This window comes from Coregonus clupeaformis, chromosome 13 (assembly GCF_020615455.1).
Source record: "Coregonus clupeaformis isolate EN_2021a chromosome 13, ASM2061545v1, whole genome shotgun sequence".
Lineage (NCBI taxonomy): Eukaryota > Metazoa > Chordata > Actinopteri > Salmoniformes > Salmonidae > Coregonus > Coregonus clupeaformis.
This window is the reverse complement of record NC_059204.1, coordinates 40,689,751-40,705,527: the sequence shown is the minus strand read 5'-3', so window position 1 is coordinate 40,705,527 and position 15,777 is coordinate 40,689,751. Positions and strand designations below refer to the sequence as shown.

Sequence of the window (15,777 nt, the reverse complement as noted above, 5' to 3'; positions counted from 1 at the left end):
GTGGCTAACTGCAAGCGTTGCAAAGCAATCACTAGCCTGCTATTCAGTGGAGTGGTTGTGTGGTCCAAGTCTGGATTTAAGGGTCTCTTTTCCAAGCTTAAAAGGATAAACATTCACATGCAACAGCATGGGCCAGAAAAGTTTGAATACATTGGCCATGCTGTCAATCCGGCCACATTCAAAACAACTGGAAACTCAGAACTGGGAAATCTCAGACTTCAGTGAGTTCAAGACAACTGGGACTCAGAAAAAAACGAGCTCCGACTGGGAAAATACGTTTTGAATGGTCATCCAAATCGGAATTCCAAGTCGGGAGCTTGGGCCTCTTTCTAGAACTCCGACCTGAAGATCACTGACGTCATGATTCAACATTGTTTTTTTTCCGAGTTCCCAGTTGTCTTGAAAGCACCATTAATCCAGAGAATGCCAGACTTTGATGACAAAGTTTGGTGAAAAACTTTGCCCACAAGAAGGACCGCCGCGCCACCTTCCTGTTCAAGTGAGCACAGCACAACAAGGTGAGTCCAAAAATGTATTGTATGCTGCTGCATAAATGATGTAATATATCAGGGAGATATGTATACTGTAGCTAAGTAATACTAAGTGTATGTTGTGTAGTAAGCTGTTAGTAGCCCATGTGCCTCACCATAACAATGTGGTCCCTTTCCCCCTCATAACTTAGCCTACTGTTCTGACTTGGTTGTGCACATGTAGCCTATAGACTGTTTTAGAGAAATGTAATAATTGAATATGTACATTTTAGTCATTTAGCAGACGCTCTTATCCAGAGCGACTTACAGTTAGTGAGTGCATAATATTATTATTTTTTTCATACTGGCCCCCCGTGGGAATCGAACCCATAACCCTGGCGTTGCAAACACCATGCTCTACCAACTGAGCTACATCCCTGCCGGTCATTCCCTCCCCTACCCTGGACGACGCTGGGCCAATTGTACGCCGCCCCATGGGTCTCCCGGTCGCGTCCGGCTACGACAGAGCCTGGATTCAAACCAGGATATTGTAAGAGCTTTCATTGTCTGCTTATATGCCCCCTTTATTTATAATAATAATAATAATATGCCATTTAGCAGACGCTTTTATCCAAAGCGACTTACAGTCATGCGTGCATACATTTTTGTGTATGGGTATTTATCCTACGGTTCTGACTTGGTGTACAGGGAGAATACTGTAAGAACGGCCCATGTTCTGAATTCTGTCACTGTACATTTCAAAAGCGCTGAACAAATAGTTATATTGACTATGTCCGTCCTAGCTCGTTTATTAATGTCTTAATCGCTCGTCGTTCCCTTATGTCATTGTTTGTACATCTCAATTGTCAGTAGAAACCACATTTGTTTAAGCAAGTCAGCCATATCAGCTATGTTTTTTAAAAAGGTAGTAAATTAGGCTGAATTAACTGTTTCGCAGCCAGACAAGGCTCCGCTGATAGCCAGCCAGGTGTAGCGGTGGTAAGGATGCACTCCATGGTGCTGAAAAGAAAGCTCTGCTCTTGGGACAGCTTTATGTAGGCCCTAACAGTTTGTGGGCACCGTTTGTCACCGTTATAGTGTAATTAATGTAATGTTTAGTGTTGTGTAGTGGCTTTGCTGGCATGCATCTAAAACATTTTTTTTTTTGCCCCACCAAGATTTACATGCTAAAATCGCCACAGCCTCCAATATTCTATATGTGTAACTTCTTATGGTATTTGGTTTGCTATAACATTTGGTTTGAAGTGACTGAGGATTTGGGCATGCATTTTGAAGCATCCTGCCATAGGCCCTACCACTCCCATTGCTTCACTAGCAGTGATGGGTAAGTAAATAAAGAAAACGAAGCCATATTTTTAGTCATTGTCTCTCAGAATCAATGGATGAATCACTTTGTGATGTTTGTGCATCTGTAACTTTCTTCTAAAAATCAGAGTTTAAACCTAACCCTAACCATAGCTATCCTTAACCACACAGATAACCTTATGCCTAACCTTATATTAAGACCAAAAGGGAATTTTTGTGTCTGTGGTAACTAGTGACAACCGTTCTGGTCTTTCGAGTCTGCTTTGCGGAGCGTTCCCAGAGGTCCAAATGCTGCAGGTTTTTGTTTTTTCCTTTCGATTAAGACCTAGACAACCAAGTGAAGGGAGTTCCTTACTAATTAGTAATTAGTAACCTTAATTCATAAAGTACAGGGTGGAGCGAAAACCTGCAGACACTCAGCCCTCTGTGAAATGAGTTTGACACGTGGTATAAATGAATTGCGACAAAGATGGTTCCTGTTTCAGTCACGTCTTTAGTCACGTTCGCGTGGGTCAAACAAAAACACCCTAATGATTGGCTGGCAATACAGCTTCCCACAATTGAGTACCACAGTATGAATCATAATACCCATAAACCAGACTAGCTAACGTTAGGCCGGCACCATGGCAAGGATAGTTGGTTAGCTAGCATGTCACCACTTAGAAAAGTCTGACTACACGAACTGTGAACTAATGTTAGCTAGCTAAATATCACCTGGTGGGCTAGCTAGTTAGGCACCTTGGTTGGCTAGTTAGCGACATTAGCTAAAGTTGGCTAGCTAGCTAGCTCACAAAGGACTTATGGGCTCAATGTTTTTCCCATACAAAAACACAGAAACGGTTTTGTTCTATGAGGGCATCTGTTGTACATGACTAATCAAATGACCTGTGAAGTCAGTTAGAAATGTCAGCAGGGATGGAAATTAAGCTAGCCTGAGTCTAGTACTTTTCAGACTGGGCTAATTGACTAGCCTGACACAGCAGTAAAATGTTGCCTTTACAAACATCGCATGCCACAGATTTAGGACCAGAATGTAGAAATCGTGGTCTGCTGGCCAGTGCCCCAAATCCTTATGTTACATCCCTGCATGTCAGTCCCTTTCAGACGATCCACCTATCACTGTTGGTCCTCCTAAGTGACCTTACGGCTGAGGGTTTTAACTTTCCTCTTGAGAATTAGAATTAGAAGTACAGTCATATAGCTCATTGCAATACTTCACCTCTTCGGGCAAATAGTACCCTAGACTGTCCGATCATCTAGTTGAGCATTCCAGATAATTCCTCCATCCCAGCAGAAATGTCCCATCCACATAGTAGGATTTTAGATCTCCAGATAGAACAAAGCCCAGTCTATTTTACCGTTACTATAGTCAAGTTTGTGGGTTATGGTATTTTAATACAGATGTTAATCTACTTAGTTAGCTAGTAAAAGTAAAAAAAAAATTGGTCTTTCAGATGGGTGGACCGGAAACCCAGTGACAACACTTGGGTCTGTAGCTGCCATTTTCCGGTGGGAAAGAGAAGTTGCCCTGTATTTACCAGAAAAGGAAGCTTGTCCATCATGGCAGAAGAGGAAACAAGAACAAACAATGAGTCATGAGGATTGGGTGTTGAGTATGATAAACAATGCGTTTTCTGTCCAGATAAAGATGGTGATACAGCATTGGAAAATACCTACCACTGACCATGTCTCTGTTTTCCAGTCCAACAGGAGCGCATCCCTCAGGCATGGACATCCTGTGCCAGTGTGGTCCGGTTGTGGGGACTACAGCAGATCGAGCCTGTGGACGGACAGGTCAGAATAAACTGAGGAGATGCACTCAGACCAGCCTTTGTGATTGAACTTACGTTAACTACATTACCTTACTTGGCTGCTTTGAGCAAAACTTTTATGTAATATAATCTATTCTAGGAGCCCATTGTTTGTGTATGATCTTTAATCATAGTTTACTTGTTTTTCAACAATGTCAGGTACAGGCAGGGATGACTGGGGCCTTCAGCAAGTAAGACACGGGGTAAGATTCACAGATATAAATTCCCACTGCGCCCATGATAAAGTTAACTACATTACTTTAGTTGGCTGCTTTGTGCAAAACTTGCTTATAATATATCCTATTCTGGGAGCCTAGAGTGTGTGTATGAACTATGTGGAATATTTTTGGACTATTGGCTTCTCTGAAAACAGGTACTGACAGGAGGAGAAATATGAGTCTGTCAGAGGTCGTCACGCTGATGGGGATGGTGGAGGCTTTGGTGGTCCAGTGATGTGGAGCAGACCTTGGACCACGGAGGCTGTAAGACCTTCCCTCCTTGATATAGAAATTATTAGACTTCACTGCCTCTTCAATGGTAAGGTCCCTTGCACCATAGGGACACTTGACCTCCACCACTGCTGTGGTGCCCACCAGAACATCCTGTGAGGCGCCCAGGATCCCAGACCCAAAGCCCTGACTTCTTTACATCCATCCCGGTAGCCATTTGCCTTGATGCCTCACTGGATGGTCTGGTGCCCTCCTCTTCGTTGTCTGTGCCCCACTTTACAGACAACACCCCATCCAACGACTGTGATCTGAGAACGCTTTTTAGCTGTGACGGAGTAACGCACTTGGCCCTAACCACTGCTCCATAATTGCTGGCCGTCAACCTCCCTCTCCTCATAGTGTGCCAGTTGGGGTTGGTGCGCTGTCCAACTGTTGCCTGCCGTATAGCCTGCTCCACCGACAGTGCCATGCCAGCCAGGATGCCTGCATGCCCCAGGTGCCCTTGTTTTTTAACAATGTCCAGTACAGACAGGCATGACAGGGAGTGTAGCCAATGTTCTGGCTCAGGTTCAAGGAGACATGCCATCCACTGAACCTGTCCCGGAGACGGTTCCTTAGCCACTGAAGATCCTCCTCTGTGGGCTCTCGGGACAGAGGGTTGTAGTCTTCAGCCAGGTATAGGTCCTCCACTGACTGCACCTGGTTGGGCACCCTGGCTTCCTCCACTCGCATTCCACATCCGTACGGCAGATATTGTGAACCGCCAAAATAGGCGGCATGGCTACACTTATGAGCTCCACGGAGGCATTCGCATGTGGTAGGGAGAATCAAATCAAATCAAATTGTATTTGTCACATGCGCCGAATACAACAGGTGTAGAACTTACCGTGAAATGCTTACTTACAAGCCCTTAAATAACAATGCAGTTGAAGAAATAGAGTAAAGAAAATATTTACTAAATAAAAAGTAACACATTAAAATAACAATAATGAGGCAGTGGGGAGAACAAGTATTTGATACACTGCCGATTTTGCAGGTTTTCCTACTTACAAAGCATGTAGAGGTCTGTAATTTTTATCATAGGTACACTTCAACTGTGAGAGACGGAATCTAAAACAAAAATCCAGAAAATCACATTGTATGATTTTTAAGTAATTAATTTGCATTTTATTGCATGACATAAGTATTTGATACATCAGAAAAGCAGAACTTAATATTTGGTACAGAAACCTTTGTTTGCAATTACAGAGATCATACGTTTCCTGTAGGTCTTGACCAGGTTTGCACACACTGCAGCAGGGATTTTGGCCCACTCCTCCATACAGACCTTCTCCAGATCCTTCAGGTTTCGAGGCTGTCGCTGGGCAATACGGACTTTCAGCTCCCTCCAAAGATTTTCTATTTGGTTCAGGTCTGGAGACTGGCTAGGCCACTCCAGGACCTTGAGATGCTTCTTACGGAGCCACTCCTTAGTTGCCCTGGCTGTGTGTTTCGGGTCGTTGTCATGCTGGAAGACCCAGCCACGACCCATCTTCAATGCTCTTACTGAGGGAAGGAGGTTGTTGGCCAAGATCTCGCGATACATGGCCCCATCCATCCTCCCCTCAATACGGTGCAGTCGTCCTGTCCCCTTTGCAGAAAAGCATCCCCAAAGAATGATGTTTCCACCTCCATGCTTCACGGTTGGGATGGTGTTCTTGGGGTTGTACTCATCCTTCTTCTTCCTCCAAACACGGTGTGTGTTAGACCAAAAAGCTATATTTTTGTCTCATCAGACCACATGACCTTCTCCCATTCCTCCTCTGGATCATCCAGATGGTCATTGGCAAACTTCAGATGGGCCTGGACATGCGCTGGCTTGAGCAGGGGGACCTTGCGTGCACTGCAGGATTTTAATACATGACGGTGTAGTGTGTTACTAATGGTTTTCTTTGAGACTGTGGTCCCAGCTCTCTTCAGGTCATTGAACAGGTCCTGCCGTGTAGTTCTGGGCTGATCCCTCACCTTCCTCATGATTATTGATGCCCCACGAGGTGAGATCTTGCATGGAGCCCCAGACCGAGGGTGATTGACCGTCATCTTGAACTTCTTCCATTTTCTAATAATTGCGCCAACAGTTGTTGCCTTCTCACCAAGCTGCTTGCCTATTGTCCTGTAGCCCATCCCAGCCTTGTGCAGGTCTACAATGTTATCCCTTATGCCCTTACACAGCTCTCTGGTCTTGGCCATTGTGGAGAGGTTGGAGTCTGTTTGATTGAGTGTGTGGACAGGTGTCTTTTATACAGATAACGAGTTCAAACAGGTGCAGTTAATACATGTAATGAGTGGAGAACAGGAGGGCTTCTTAAAGAAAAACTAACAGGTCTGTGAGAGCCGGAATTCTTACTGGTTGGTAGGTGATCAAATACTTATGTCATGCAATAAAATGCAAATTAATTACTTAAAAATCATACAATGTGATTTTCTGGATTTTTGTTTTAGATTCCGTCTCTCACAGTTGAAGTGTACCTATGATAAAAATTACAGACCTCTACATGCTTTATAAGTAGGAAAACCTGCAAAATCGGCAGTGTATCAAATACTTGTTCTCCCCACTGTATACAGGGGGTACTGGTACCGAGTCAATGTGCGGGGGTACAGGTTAGTTGAGGTAATTTGTACATGTAGGTAGTCCGGATGGCCATTTGATTAATTGTTCAGCAGTCTTATGGCTTGGGGTAAAAGCTGTTAAGGAGCCTTTTGGACCTAGACTTGGCGCTCCGGTACCGCTTGCCGTGCGATAGCAGAGAGAACAGTCTATGACTTGGGTGACTGGAGTCTTTGACAGTTTTTTGGGCCTTCCTCTGACACCGCCTAGTATATACACTACCAGTCAAAAGTTAGGAAACACCTACTCATTCAAGGGTTTGTCTTTATTTTTACTATTTTTTACATTGTAGAATAATAGTGAAGACATCAAAACTATGAAATAACACATATGGAATCATGTAGTAACCAAAAAAGTGTTAAACAAATCAAAATATATTTTATATTTTATAATAGCCACCCTTTGCCTTGATGACAGCTTTGCACACTCTTGGCATTCTCTCAACCAGCTTCATGAGGTAGTCACCTAGAATTAAAAGTTAATTTGTGGAATTTATTTCCTTCTTAATGCGTTTGAGCCAATCAGTTGTGTTGTGACAAAGTAGGGGGTATACAGAAGATAGCCCTATTTGGCAAAAGGCCAAGTCCATATTATGGCAAGAACAGCTCAAATAAGCAAAGAGAAATGACAGTCCATCATTACTTTAAGACATGAAGGTCAGTCAATACGGAACATTTCAAGAACTTTGAAACTTTCTTCAAGTGCAGTTGCAAAAACCATCAACCACTATGATGAAACTGGCTCTCATGAGGACCGCCACAGGAAAGGAAGACCCAGAGTTACCGCTGCTGCAGAGGTTAAGTTTGTTAGCGTTAAATGCACCTCAGAAATTGCAGTCCAAATAAATGCTTCACAGAGTTCAAGTCACAGACAAATCTCAACATCAACTGTTCAGAGGGGACTGTGTGAATAAGGCCTTCATGGTCGAATTGCTACAAAGAAACCACTACTAAAGGACACCAATAATAAGAAGAGACCTGCTTGGGCCAAGAAACACGAGCAATGGACATTAGACCGGTGGAAATGTTTCCTTTGGTCTGGAGTCCAAATTGGAGATTTTTGGTTCCAACCGCCTTGTCTTTGTGAGACGTGGTGTGGGTTAACGGATGATCTCCGCATCTGTAGTTCCCACCATAAAGCATGAAGGAGGAGGTGTTATGGTGTGGGGGTGCTTTGCTGGTGATACTGTCTGTGATTTATTTAGAATTCAAGGCACACTTAACCGGCATGGCTACCACAGCATTCTGCAGCGATACGCCATCCCATCTAGTTTGGGCTTAGTGGGACTATCATTTGTTTTTCAACAGGACAATGACCCAACATACCTCCAGGCGGTGTAAGGGCTATTTTACCAAGAAGGAGAGTGATGGAGTGCTGCATCAGATAACCTGGCCTCCACAATCCCCCGAACTCCACCCAATTGAGATGGTTTGGGATCTCAAATATAAAATATATTTTGATTTGTTTAACACTTTTTTGCTTACTATATGATTCCATATGTGTTATTTCATAGTTTTGATGTCTTCACTATTATTCTACAATGTAGAAAATAGTAAAAATAAAGAAAAACCCATGATTAGGTGTGTCCAAATTTTTGACTGGTACTGTAGGTCCTGGATGGCAGGAAGCTTAGCCCCAGTGATGTACTGGGCTGCACGCGCTAGTAGCGCCTTACGGTCGGATGCAGAGCAGTTGCCATACCAGGCGGTGATGCAACCGGTCAGGATGCTCTCGATGGTGCAGCTGTATAACTTTTTGAGGATCTGGGGACCCATGCCAAATCTTTTTAGTCTCCTGAGGGGGAAAAGGCATTGTCGTGCCCTCTTCACGACTTTCTTGGTGTGTTTGGACCATGATCCACTACAGCCCCGTCGATGTGAATGGGGGCGTGTTCGGCCCTCCTTTTCCTGTAGTCCACAATAATTTACTTTGTCTTGCTCACGTTGAGGGAGAGGTTGTTGTCCTGGCACCACACTGCCAGGTCTCTGACCTCCTCCCTATAGGCTGACTCATCATTGTCGGTGATCAGGCCTACCACCGTTTTGTCATCAGCAAATGTAATGATGGTGTTGGAGTCGTGCTTGGCCACGCAGTCATGGGTGAACAGGGAGTACAGGAGGGGACTAAGCATGCACCCCTGAGTGGCCTCCGTGTTGAGGATCACCGTGGCAGATTGGTTGTTGCCTACCCTTACCACCTTGGGGCGTCCCATCAGGAAGTCCAGGAGCCAGTTGCAGAGGGAGGTGTTTAGTCCCTGGGTCCTTAGCTTAGTGATGAACTTTGTGGGCACTATGGTGTTGAATACTGAGTTGTAGTCAATGAACAGCATTCTCACATAGGTGTTCCTTTTGTTCAGGTGGGAAAGGGCAGTGTGGAATGTGGATCTTTTGGGGCGGTATGCGAATTGGAGTGGGTCAAGGGTTTTTCCGGGATGATGGTGTTGATGTGAGCCATGACCAGCCTTTCAAAGCACTTCATGGCTACCGACGTGAGTGCTATGGGGCGGTAGTCATTTAGGCAGGTTACCTTAGCTTTCTTGCTTGAAACATGTAGGTATTACAGACTCGGTCAGGGAGAAGTTGAAAATGTCAGTGAAGACACTTGCCAGTTGGTCCGCGCATGCTCTGAGTACACGTCCTGATAATCCGTCTGGCCCCGCGGCCTTCTGAATGTTGACCTGTTTAAAGGTCTTGCTCACATCAGTCATGGAGAGCGTGATCACACAGTGGTCTGGAACAGCTGGTGCTCTCATGCATGCTTCAGTGTTGCTTGCCTCGAAGCGAGCATCCTAACCCTAATAAGTATTTTTTCCCCTAAAATTGGTGCTGGAGCTATTGGTTCCCTTATAATCAAATGCAATATATTTATGGCTTTAATAACTATCAATGTTGAAAGAGTTAAATTGCTTCTCACTGTTGTTTTAGTAGACTGAAGTGTTAATGTCCTTATTGTTGCTTCATCCATTTTCCCCAAAGAAAAGTTGTCTTTGCTTGTACTTCCATCTATCACCACTAGTGTCACTTTTTCCCAACTCTCAGTCCTATCTCTAATCCCTAACTTTCAAACTTTTGATTATAAAAATACACCTATAATTACCTTGATCTCCCTACTCTAATGTGTCCTTCACCATTGTTCTCTCTCTTACTACTAACTTTGAAACTTAGCTTACTGTCTTAGAGTTCCTTCAACCTAGTTCTCCTAACTTATTTTAATCTAATCTTTTCTCCTAACCTTTAAAAACCTTTTCCACTGATTTATTCACAAAATCCCTTTACCACCAAATTTTTAGAATATGTGATTGGGAAAGTCCCCACCTGCTTCTGACTTTTTTACACAGACTTGGCAAACGACTAAACACCTTTTAGCCTAGCCTGAAATCTCTTGGTGTAAGAATGTAACCCAGAATAACAGTCACCCCTTTTAACTTTATTTGTCAGACAGATTGTCTAATAGGCAGTCTAATAGATTATCATCCTTCCTATGATATGATCTTTTTAAGCCAATATGATTCCCAAAAACCCTACTTTTTAAAATCTTCTACCAGACAGCCGTTTAGTGTACATCTTATTGTACAATTCAATTTAAACAATGCATCTCTTCCCAACATTGCAATAGGTATATTTTTTAATATTAGTATGTCTATTTTAATTTCTCCTTGAGTTTTATAGCAGAGCTCACTTGGTTCCTTAAGAGTAATTAGCTGTTTACTACCTCAAATCCCTATCCTAATTAGTTAATTTTACATAGTGAGATGTTTAACCTCTTTAGGCTCAACACAGATAAGTTTTTACACTATTCACTATCACTTCTCATAGTCCTCTGGTTTTACTTCAATTGTTAGCTATTTTCTCTTCTTCTCTAATCGATGCTATCAGCTGACACCCCCCTTCGTATCTTCTAGGCACTAACAGGTGAACTCGACTGCCCCTGTATCTTCCTTAAAAATGATCTCTGTGTTTCCTCCTGACTTGTTGCACTCACAGGTAAAGTAACCAATCTGTCCACAATTATAACAGTCTTCTGAAAGTTGCTGGAAGTGTAGCTGAAATCTTCCTCCTCCTTCTAAGCCTTCTCGTCCTCTTCCTCTCCAATTCTGTGTCTGTCCAGAAACTGGCTGTGGATATGGAACATCTGGTACCCCCCTTGGCTGGTACAATTGCATTTGATATTGTTCAGTTGAAGCTGTAACAGTGATTGTTGATTTGGTTCACTCTGATTCTTCATAACCAAAGCTTCTCTTCTCCACCAGTTGTATGATTGAGTTTTCTGAGTTTCTTGATCCTGTTCTTTCTTGCTGTTGACATATCAGGATTCTTCAACAGCTTATATTCTAAGTTCTGTCCTCAAAATATCATCTTCCATCATCTTCTTACTTTTCTTCTGTGCCAGTCCTTGTAGGACAAACTCCTTTTGAATACACAGCACCTTTAGTCCCCTCTTTATCGCTGTCTTCATCTGAACTCGAATCTCTTGTATCCTTCTTCCTTCAACTTCCATCAGAGATCAAATCTCTAGTATCCTTCTTCTTTCCTCTCTTGCCAACTTCCTTCTGATCACAGAGTCATATCCACCCATGATCTCTTCTCCATCACTCTGATCTTCATCATCCTCGTCCTCTTTAACCTCACTCTTCTCTTCCAGACATCTCATTTTCTTCCTTCTGGAGTTTTGGATTCACCTTTATCGTCGTTTTTGCTTGTCCTCTATCTATTATTCATCTTCATCTCTGATGCAACAATCACCCTCCTGGATGATCACCGGAAGCTGAGGATAAACATCCCTAAGCTCTACTTCCCTTAGCCTTATTACATTTTTTACATTTTAGTCATTTAGCAGACGCTCTTATCCAGAGCGACTTACAGGAGCAATTAGGGTTAAGTGCCTTGCTTAAGGGCACGTCGACAGATTTTTCACCTAGTCGGCTCGGGGATTAGAACCAGCGACCTTTCGGTTACTGGCACAACGCTCTTACCCACTAAGCTACCTGCCGACCCATCTCTATAGCTTTGTTTATCTTATCGCTGGAATCTTTTATCAGTTTTTGTTTGAGAATGAAGGGCAACATTTGTTTCATTTGCCGGATAACCTAGCAATACTTTAGTTAAAGGATTACCATTTTGTACTATATCAACCGGTGTAATGACTTTTATAGCCTTGATGTCGTTTTCTCCCCATTGTAACAACCCTTTTATATTCCTTTATCGTGAATTATTTTATTTTAGACTGTATAGCCTATGGCTTCCCCCCTCTAATTATTAATATAACCCAAACAACCCCAAAAAAAAAAAATCTTTATTTCTTTTATTTTTTTTATTTTTATAAATCAATTAAAAATCATGAATAATTAAAACCAATTTTTATTCCTATATTCTATGTCACCAATTTATCAATTAGTGTTGGCCATCTTACCACAACCCATCAAATGCAAGTAAATGTAAGTTAGTCAACTTCAAAGCAATCCCAAAAACAAAGCCTGTAACCCTTCAACACTACAATTACCATAAACCCTTATCTTAATTTTACCGAATAATGTCAGTCCTTGATTCCCAACACATCTGTAATTAACCCAAGTGATGCACATAGCCTCCAAAATGCAATTTTTAATGAATCAGTTTGCCAAGCCTATGTGAAATTGTCATCTCAAAACCTTTTTTTTTTTTTACTTGATCCTCTGCCGCGTCACGTGATGTTACGTCAGCACTTCCTGTATCTCCTCTCTCCTCTTGCTTATCGTTCCTCTCATATGACAGAAGAACAAAGACACAGAATAACATTTTAGTAGTTAATGCAATCACTGAGTTATCTCAACCATATTCAACATTCCTTCGTTCATATTCGCTCTAAGACTTAATTTAATTCATTACGTATTTTATTTTAATCCGTCATTTAACTCAGGACTAAATAGATCGCTCAAAAACATTTTTTATTTTATTTTAATCCGTCATTTAATTCAATTCATTATACTCCGTCAACATATATTTAATTTATAAATTTACTACATCTCAACAAATAGTTTCATGTTCGAATAACAGTCACTTTAACCTATAAGATTCGTGTTAAAATCTCTCCTCTTTGTTCCCACGTCTGTGTCTCTTCCTGCAGCACGCAGCCCCCCAGAAATATGACACGTTTCCCACAATCCCGTTTTTGTAGTTTTAGCAAATAACCGCATGTCGTAGTTTTTAGTACCGGAACCCAACGTCTCATAATCTCGTGCCATAAACTACAACTCCCACGTTTTGTAGTGTAGTGTCATAAAATTAAACGCATGCGCAAATGCATTCAATGATACGATTCCCGGACAATAGAACGATAGCATTACGCTACAGCTTCACTATTTTATACCTTATACTCACACAATTACACATAACAGAACTCACATTTGCGTAGAACTCTGAATTCCACCCACATACAAACAAGTTTAAGAGGCTTATCCTATCGCAATAGCCCTCTAAGGATATCCGTTAGCATGTAGCACGCAACACAATTAGCATTTAGCATTAGCCTTTAGCATTAGCCGCTATGTATAATGTAGCCTGAAACACAACCCAGCATTTAGCATTAGCATTAGCATTTAGCCAACCTGTGGCTTGCACCACGCAACAGACATCCTGCACTGCCCTTATTCCTTTTAACATATATTTCTCCTACCGTTTTTGCTACCGTGGATTAATGACCATTTCCCCGAGAAATTAGACCCAATCAGACACCCCGTCGGACGAAAGTCGAACCATAATCACAATCAGATAAACCCCATCAAACCGAGTTTTCTTTAAAAACCCACCGACTGCACATTCTATCGTGTAAGCGGATTTGTCGGCCCATCATTTTCTAAATGGCCCCCCCGGGGTCTTAAGCGGTACAGTGCCCTAATGAATGCGCATATCTGTTTTAATTGTACACCTTCAATACTTAATTCCTACCGTTTTATGCTCTAAACTTCCAATTACCTGCCGTTTACCCATGGAATATATTATAACAGACTCTAGTCGACCGCAATAACGCCACATGAGGCACATTTCTGGTACACCCCTCCAGTGTACAATCACATAGCATCCAAACCAAGCTGTGAGGAACACTCACCCTTGTCTGGTCATGACTTCAGACCGAGTTAGCTTGAGTTAGCCTGGCGGCTGACTGAAACAAAGGAGAGGTGCAGACCAGCCCCACGTTGGGCGCCATTTGTCGTATCGGGTGAATGGTGGCAATTATTGCTGTCAACAAAGAGTCCGCTTATGCTGCACAATGATTAGAGGCTTTTATTAATATCACAAGGTTACAGCATAAGTTACAGACCCGCGGTGTCCGGAGAACGGCGTCCCAGATTGCCATGGCCGTTCTGCCCTTTCTGTGTCTAGCCCCTATTTATAAACAATGCAAAAAGATGGGTGGCTCCCTCTTCTGGCAATCACCAGTCTCCTCTGTCTACAACACTCTTCCTGTCTATTGTATGTGGCGTTACACTAAAACATTCCCTCTTGATACTAAAATCAACATTCTTTCAGTTCCACTTAAAAACATTTAACAACAGCATAATCCCAATACACGACAGTAGCATCTGCGTCATCTGTAGTATGAAAATGTATGCACTCACTAACTGTAAGTCGCTCTGGATAAGAGCATCTGCTAAATGACTCAAATGTAAAATGTAAATCTGACCACTTCCGTATTGAGCGAGTCACTAGTACGTCCTGCTTTAGTTTTTGCTTGTAAGCAGGAATTAGGAGGATGGAATTATGGTCAGCTTTGCCAAATGGAGGGCGAGGGAGAGCTTTGTATGCTTCTCTATGTGTGGAGTAAAGATGGTCTAGAGTTTTTTTTCCTCTGGTTGCACTTGTGACATGCTGGTAATAATTAAGTAAAATTGATTTAATTTAGCCTGTATTAAAGTCCCCGGTCACTAGGAGCGCTGCTTCTGGATGAGCTCTTGTTTGCTTATGGCCTTATACAGCTCGTTGAGTGCGGTCTTAGTACTAGCATCGGTTTGTGGTGGTAAATAGACGTCTACGAAAAATATAGATGAAAACTCTCTTGGTAGATAGTGTGGTCTACAGCTTATCATGAGGTACTCTACCTCAGGCGAGCAATACCTCGAGACTTCCTTCATATTAGACATCGCGCACTAGCTGTTATTGACAAGTAGACACACACCACCAAACCTTGTCTTACCGGACGTAGCAGTTCTGTCCTGCCTGTCACGACTTCCGCCGAGGCTGCCTCCCCTCCTTGTTTGGGCAGGCTTCAGCGTTTGTCGTCACCGGCTTACTAGCCACTGCCGCTCCATATATCATCATTCCATTTGTCTTGTCTTGTCAATTACACACACCTGGTTCATATCCCCTCATTAGTCCGTGTATAAGTGTTCCCTCTGCCCCCTTGTCCTTGTGGGTGATTGTGTTATGTGAGTTGAGTGTAGCTCGGTGGAGCTACTCGTACCTTCTATTGCCGGGGTAGATTATTCCCCTGTGCCTGTATTTTGTTGGAGCTACCCATACCTTATATTGCCGGGGTAGATTGTTCCCCTGTGCCTGTATTTTGTTGTCGCTATCCAGTGCAACTGTGTACGACGGAATAAACTCTGTATTTGGTGATTTACCCTCCTGCGCCTGACTCCTTCTAATCACACTCATCACAGAATCACCCACCCGATATGGTATACCCGAGTCAGCGGGAGAGGAGCGCATGCCTGGAGTCGTGGCACGGGTCCAGGACCATTCCACGATGCTGGCCAGCTCTGTCGAGACCAGCTGGCCAACCAGATCCAGCCACCTACACCCCAGCACCCGGAGGGATCCAGATATCCCGACCACGGGAGTTCGACGGGACGGCGAAGCTCTGCCAAGGATTCCTCCTCCAACTGAAACTCTACTTCTCCAGCATCAGGCCGGCCCCATCGGAGCGGGAGAAGGTGCCCGTCCTCGTGGGCCAACGCGGTTTGGAATGAAGGAGGAGACGCGTTGGAGAACTACGGGGAGATCGCTCGCCTCTTTCGGGCTGTCTTCGATCACCCGCCCGAAGGTCGAGAGGCAGGCGAGCGGCTGGTCCACCTGAGGTAGGGGACGAGGACCGCGCAG

General features: G+C 43.3%; 1 long non-coding RNA gene across 1 annotated transcript; it reads right to left on the bottom strand.

Moving 5' to 3' along the window:
• Window positions 1–1,613: 1,613 nt before the first annotated feature.
• On the bottom strand, window positions 1,614–13,691 carry LOC121580221. Its single transcript, XR_006003001.2, has 3 exons — window positions 13,355–13,691; window positions 3,474–3,576; window positions 1,614–3,346 (listed from the first exon to the last, which is right to left on the bottom strand). It is a non-coding gene; the product is annotated as an uncharacterized LOC121580221 (long non-coding RNA).
• Between the last annotated feature and the right edge of the window lie 2,086 nt (window positions 13,692–15,777).